Raw genomic sequence first — 7,588 nt, 5'->3', positions numbered from 1 at the left:
ATCACAGGACAGGCCCCGACACGACCCCAAATCCCTACCCAAAGGGACAAAAACCAGACAAAACGGACGTCCGTTTGGGGTCGCGCGGTGGAGTTGGCCTAATACCTTGGTGCGCGTCCATGTTGGCTACCTGCATGCAGCCTCATCCTTCCGTGTTGTGTCGCGGATGCCTTGGGTGTGGGCCGGTGTCCTCCGCCGTTGTGGTGATGATGACGACGTGGTGGAGGCAGCGGTGTGGTGGCGGTCTTTGTGCTCTTATCGCATCATTGCAACGATCTGCATGATTGGTCCTCCTTGATTTGGCCGTTGACGTGTTCCAGAACTATCGTCGGAAATCTTGCTCGATCATATCTAGATTGGATAGAATCCGTTCGTGTGCGTCCATATTAGCCTATGCGGCTCCATGGGGCGCGGCACGAAGCTCTGTTATTGGTTGACACCATAGGACACGGCCGTATCTCGATTTTCACAGCATAGACAACAACGGAGAAAGTCATGATGGTTGAGATCGAATGATCAGTAAGGCGTAGAGGCCTTGGAGGCAATGGAGTCTGCCAGGTTTTTAATAACTTTTAAAGTAACAGTGACAAGTGGGGGCGACAACACTGGAGGATTTCATTTTTGGGGTGCTCTTAGGGTGCTAAGTCGTGACTTTCAGGGTGAAAACTTAAGACCTGACCTTCATTGGTTGTGACTGGCAATTGCCTTGCTGAAGACATTGTTTTGAGATCTCGGCTTTTCTCCAGGGTGAAAATCTACGATCTTGGATCGGACGATGATGACGCTTGTACGTTGTTTCCTTTTTGAAGGCGTTACTTTTGGAGATCATTTATGTTTTCTTGGTGTTGTCATTGGTGGTGGTTTTTGTGCTGCTACTGAGAGGAGTTGATCACTATGGTGAGACCTTTGTTCTTTCTTTCTGTTTTGTTTTCTTTTTGGTTATTTGTGCATCCTAGATGTCTTTGTGATATCTTGTTGGTGCAGAGGCTGGGTGTAATTAGTATCTTTTTAGTATTAATATTTTTTTTTAAAAATGCAAGGTCAAACGTGGATCGTGTGATTCAAGTTGGTTAGAATTGTTTCATGCGTGGTGTCACTCCTCTTGTGTGATGCAAACGTAAGTATACCTGGGATGGTTGGATGGACGGGATAACTTGAGGGCAATGAGATTTCCATGTCTTTTTTGCCCTTCCCCGTACGTATAGCTTCCATCTATATATATTTGGCGGCAGGCACGCAGGCCGACTGCGGCTCGATCTGGGCGGAGAAACAAACCTAACCAGGCGAGATGGGAATAAGGTCGAGGCGTAGAGCTAGAGCCCCAGCACCCGACCCGCCGTGCCGCCGCCGCAGGAAGGACGTGCATGTGCATGGTCTTTCTTGGGAGGTGGAGTGGAGGGACTGGGCGGCGCTGCCCTCCGACGTCCTGTGGGTCATCCTGAGCCTGGTCCCGCAAGCCGACATCCTCAGCGGCGCGGGCCGCGCGTGGCGGCGGCTGGCCGTCGACGAGCCGCTGTTGTGGCAGCACATCGACCTCGTCGCTGCCGAAGACATGGATAAAAACCCACCAGCGGGGTGGCGGGCGATGGCGCGTGCCGCCGTGCGGCGCCGCGCCGGCCGTTGCCAGTCCTACCGCAGCCGCGTCGACGACAATTTCCTGCCCTTCCTCACCCGCAGGTAGGCACGTACGCATCGATCGGGCGGTCTATCAACACTAGTAAAAAAAATTCAAACGTTGAAGCACATTAGTGCCGGTTTGATTTTGGTCCGGTCTCGTCGCATGTACACGCACCTCTTCTGAATCTGAGTAATATCATGATTCATAAAAGCAACTCCAACGGCGAACGGCGATTTTGTCCGCTTTTTGTCCGTTTGGGCCGGCCAGACGGACACGGATGCCCGTTTTCGCATTTGGGTCGACGTCTGCACCCAACGCTAACCTGAGACCCATTTTAACGGCGTCAAAAAAAATGAATGCATATATATTTAAAAAAGAGAAACAACATTAATTAAACATTAAAGCCGGTCACGAAGGCCGGCGAGAGTCCACGTGTCCACATTTGCATTAAAACAATAAAAACAGCCTAAACTACGAGGCGGCGCGCTGCCTTAGGTGTCGTCGTCGTCCTCGGGGATCCGTGAGGTCGATGAGTATCGGCGCTGGCCCGGCCCAGGCGAACGCCGTGTTTCAGAGCGCCGCCATGTCGGGCTGTGCCGGCGCAGGCAGTGCCGGTGCGGGGGGATGTGCGACCGCCTGTGCAGCCGCGGCCTGGCGCGCCTCCTCCTCGGCCTCGCGCGCCTCCTCCTCGTGGTCGCGCTCGAGCATCTCCTCATACTTGCCTTGACGGCGCTCCTCTGCCAGCCGGCGCTGGCGCCACATCTCGAGGTAGGCCTGCTCCTGCGCCGGCGTCGCCCCCAGCCAAACCGGTGGCGCGGACACCCACTCGCACACCACTCCATTCCAGGAGAAGTGCGCGATGGGCTCGGGCTGCGGCTCCGGCTTGATGGGGATGGCGGGGCCACCGGCGGCACCACGCTGTCGCCCGCCGCGGATAGGGCAAGGGCCTGCGTCATTGCCGCCTCATAGCGGGTCTCCTCCGCCGCCTCCGCTCTGCGCCGCTCGTCCTCCTCGCTCTCCCGGTAGACGGCCGCAAGGGCCGCCTAGTAAGCGTCCTCCGCCTCCTGGTTCTCCTCGCGGACGACCAGCGGCGTTGGCCTCCGGTCGACCTCGCGCACGCCCCGTCGCCTCGCCTCCTCATGCTCAAAGGCGAACCACCTCGCCCAGTTGGGCGAGTCGGTTGCGTAGGCCTTGTCGAGGCGTTGCTCCGGCGTCAGCAGCGCCCGCCGGCACCGCACCTCCTCCGCGTGAGCACGAGCCGACCGCGGCGCCGCCGGCACTTGGATCCTATCTGGATCCATATGCCAGTCGTGCGGCAGCGTCACGTCCGGATACGGCAGAGGCTGGCGGTTCTGCCAGTGCCACTCCGCCTGGTGCACTGGCACGGTGATGCGCTGTCTTTGCCGGCGAGGCGCCGGCGGGGGTGAGAGGAACTCGGAGGGGAAAAGGGTGGCGGGGGACTTGCCTTTGGCCTTGCTGCCACTGCTTGTTGTGGTTGTGGTGGCTAGGGTTTGCCAACGACGAGGAGCAAGGTGGGCAGATGGGGACGACGAGTTTGGATGAGGACGCCCCCTGCCCCTCCCCCCGCATGGTCGGCTTAAAAAAGGATGAGCGCCGTCGCTGACGCGTGGGCCCGTCGTCATAAATTAAGCTGACCGCGTGGGCAGCGGGTAGTTTGGACGGCTGCCATGTGGGGACGCGGCGGATAGCGAGAAGGCACACGAAGCGTCCGTTCGACGTCCGCGTCGACGCATTTGGGGCGCAAATTTGGGCCGCAAATGCATCGGCACGAACGCGACGCGGACGTAATTTTGATTGATTGGTGCGTTGGGCCGCTATTTTTATCTACACCAATTCAAACAAACGCAGACGGATAAAATGGATCAGCCCTTTAAAGTTGCTCTAACCGATCTGCAACTGCAGGGCGCCATTGTTGCGGAGCCTCCACGTGACGTGCCGGTACGACATGCCCGGCGAGAACTTTGTCATGCTGGTGGCGAAGAAGCTCTCTATGCTGGAGCAGCTCGTGCTGTCAAGCGGCCTGGTGGAGCTAGCCTCATTGGCCGCTCTCGGCGGCCACTGCCCACGCCTCCGGGTACTCGACGCCGGCGGCTGTGACGCCCATAGCTCGTTTGACGAAACGTTGGTCGAGACATTGGAGAGCAAGGTCAAGGATCTCCGGCTGCCCGTGCACGTGTTTCGCGGAGGGTTCTTTCTACGCTACGGAGCGATGTATCCTCGGACGGGACGTCTGCGCGGGTCACGAAAGCCCCCAAATTAAATAGGAGCGGTCTACAGCGGTGACAGGAGCTCTCATGTCCAAGCGACGTCAGGTTGCATGGCCATCGCCAGTATATTATTTTGGGTCCGACTATGTCACATCTAATTGTGAGATAATACCTCATATCTATCTATGACATTATTCTACATTAGCAGACTAACCCCAAGTCGTTCTATTATTTATTTTTTTCTTTGATTCTTTTCTTTAGCGTGACTAGCAAATATGCCCGTGTGTTGCAACGGGAAAAATTGATTTGTGCAAGCATAATGTCTCACAGCACCGGATTCACTATGAGAACATGCTGCAACCTAACATCCTTCTACAAAATGAACATAAAAAAATATGATGCAATTTAACCATGTTTATACTTTCTTTGCCGGGCATAATCTCTCACTGATTTCATTTAAATATAATCATTTCTTTAATTACCATGACGTCCTCACTCGTTTTAGTCGGGAGTCAAATCCTTCCTTTTCTAATTTAGCAGTCCCAACACATTGAAACCTACTAATCATTCCTTTTATCCTACATTTTTACCTCAAGTCCTTCATTTAATTAGCCTCATCTATTTGAATATTCTATTTATGAAGACCAAAATCTTTGTTTTAATTATTCCACCTGTTTACCTATAATTCTTTCTTTAATTAGCCACATCCGCTTAAATATTTTATTTAAGCCCACAATCCTTCTTTTAATTAGCTCATTCGCTTAATTAGCTCGCCCTCAACATGAGGACTGCCACTCATATATTTAGAGTGAGTTGGGATTAGTAAATATGAACGGCGCATAGGTCGTTGGTTGTTATATCGAAGATCCAGACATGAGGTCCTGTATTCAATTTCAACAATGTTGATTTATTTTGATCCAATTATTTTTTGCGGTCTCTATGAAAGCCCATAAAAGGCCCAACAACATATAAGTACCTGGCCCAGGTGGCTTAGCCTGTGTATGAGTCAAACGAAAAGGACTAAACCAAACCAAGAATACATATTCCCTTTAATAGTAGGTATATATACATATATATATATATATATATATATATATATATAAAGAAAGGCACGCAGACTAGCCAATGGGTCGATCTGTTATTTTTTTGTTTCAAGACACGCAGACTAGCCCACCGGTCGATCTATTATTTGTAGGGATGGCAGTTTTGCCCATGGGTATGGGTACCCATGGGTACCTTATCCGAAAATAATGGATATGGATGAGACTTTTTACCACTTCATACCCATGGGTATGGATATCCATACCCACAAAAAGCATGGGTAGGATATGGATATGAAATTATACCCATGGGTAATCCAATGAATACCCAGAAAATTAATAAATAAATTAAACACTATAATATGTGAGTAAATAATTATCTTGAGTTCTTAACTAGCCCACAGACCATAGGTCATAGCCGGCCATCGCCCCAGTACTATCTTCTCTGCTTTTCCTTGAAGCAATCAAGAGTCGGGTTATTGAATCCTCGTCGATTCATCCCCAAGCAAGGCTATATATTGTACCCATCGGATGGGTACCTGAATTTAGACATTTTTCTCATCTTACTTTTGCCATGTCAATGCTATATATTGTACCCACCGGATATCCATTGAGTATAGGATACCCGATGGGTATGGGCATGGGTACCAATTTGGGCCCATAAAGAGTGAAGTGGGTGGGTATAGAAAAAAAATTGGGTATGGGTTTGGGTAGAAAAGTGTCATACCCGCCCATACCCTACCCATTGCCATCCCTAATTATTTGTTTGTTTCGAAGCACGCAGACTAGCCCACCGGTTGATCTTTTATTTGTTTGTTTCTTTTCTTTCAATTTTTTTTCGAGCGATCTATTATTTGTTTGTTTCTTTTCCTTCGAAATCTTTTTCCGAGCGTGACTAAAAAAAGATCCGAAATGTGCTCACGAGGAATTGAACTCCAGACCAGATTCTGCTGAGCACAACCTCCCTACCACCCAAACACTTCGATGTTGGTCATTTTTTAAAGCAGGAAACATTTGAGAACATTGTAGAGCGTCTGAGATTAGAAGACATTTTTGGAAAAAAAAAATCTGAAAACTTTTTTGCAAATTGTGAACAATTTTGGAATACCGGATATTTATGAAAATACAAATAATTTTTAAAATACTGAATAGTTTTTGTGACTAGGGCTCATCTAAGATGATGTCAGCTGTAGTCCAGTATGTGTAAAGCTTAAGAATTACTTATAGATGACTAGAAGAACGCCCGTGCGTTGCAACGGGGCCACACTAACTTTAAGAGTTCAATATTAATTATGTTAATATTACATTTAATATTCTCATACATATCAAGTGACATTAGCGATATTTTTACCATCAAATTCTCACACTCTCTCCCCCTCCCTCTTCCTCACTCTCTCTCCCCTCTACCTCTCTCTCTCTCTCTCTAACACACACACATATCCATCTTATTAGGTACGAGACCATAATCCATTTATTTCACACGCACACACGCTAGTGCATAACAATATGGATTATGTGTATTATATTTGCCAACACAACTGAGGGAATTAATTTCATGTAAAATCGGCCAGCCACAGCTCCATGACAAACAATACATCTAAATTCTCAGTGTTATTTTTATGTAACATTGGCGAGAGGTAAACGACGGTGATTGTTTCCTTTGTTTGGAGATTGATTACCATCTGTGAGTTAAGCTAGGTACTAAAGAAGAATCTGAATGTGATACGTGAATTGATTGTTGCCTTATACGTTTGGTTTTGATATTTGAAGATTGATTACCATCCGTTAGTTGGGTTACCAAAGAAGAAATCAATCACCATATGTAGAAAAAGAAACTACACTGCACATGCTTACACCTCATCTACTCGTGAGAATATATAGAATTGAAGAAAACAAAATAAGTGCAGACGAGAGATAAAACATCAATGAGGATCCCTAATGTCTTGACTAATATGTTGTCCTCCAGCTTGAGAAGCACCTACAAGGAAGGGCCAACATACAGAATCACGAGCCACTCCAATTTATGACTCACACAACTTCATCTTCAACTTCTTAATGATGCGTGAACCTCAACGTACCATGTGGTACTGTTGGAGGCCATGATGACCTTGTGCCACTAGTAGAAAAAGGGCCTGTTGTCCCGGTTCGTAAGGGCCTTTTGTCCCGGTTCCTGAACCGGGACTAAAGGGTCGGTACTAATGCCCTGTCCCTTTAGTCCCGGTTCAATCCAGAACCGGGACAGATGGGCCTCCACGTGGCCTGTGCGCGGAGCCCAGGCAGGAGGGCCTTTGGTCCCGGTTGGTGGCACCAACCAGGACCAATAGGCATCCACGCGTCAGCATTTCTATGGCTGGGGTTTTTGTTTTTTTGAAAGGGGGGGGGTTGGGGGTTTTGGGGGGTTAATTTAGGTGTTTCATATATTGTGTTAGCTAGCTATAATTAATAGAGAGAAATATCCTCTCTTATGTCCGTGCTTGGTCGACGCTACGTACTATATATACGTATAGAGAGGACTAGACACGCTAGCTAGCTAGTAAGCAAACGAAGAAAACAGAAGATCGTCATGAACATATATGCATACAGAGATAAGCGATATCGACCACCTCTCCTTCTCCGAGGGATTGGTCCAACAACAAGTTCTCGTATATCTATCCGACACTACCGGCTACATATATACAATAATTATCTCTTACAAATATAAT

General features: G+C 48.7%; 1 pseudogene; it reads left to right on the top strand.

The window, feature by feature from the left end:
• Positions 1–1,281: 1,281 nt before the first annotated feature.
• LOC125547209 lies at positions 1,282–3,736 on the top strand (annotated as a pseudogene).
• Positions 3,737–7,588: the final 3,852 nt, after the last annotated feature.

This window comes from Triticum urartu, chromosome 3, assembly GCF_003073215.2.
Source record: "Triticum urartu cultivar G1812 chromosome 3, Tu2.1, whole genome shotgun sequence".
NCBI lineage: Eukaryota > Viridiplantae > Streptophyta > Magnoliopsida > Poales > Poaceae > Triticum > Triticum urartu.
The sequence above is the reverse complement of the archived record's forward strand: the minus strand, read 5'-3'. Positions and strand labels throughout refer to the sequence as shown.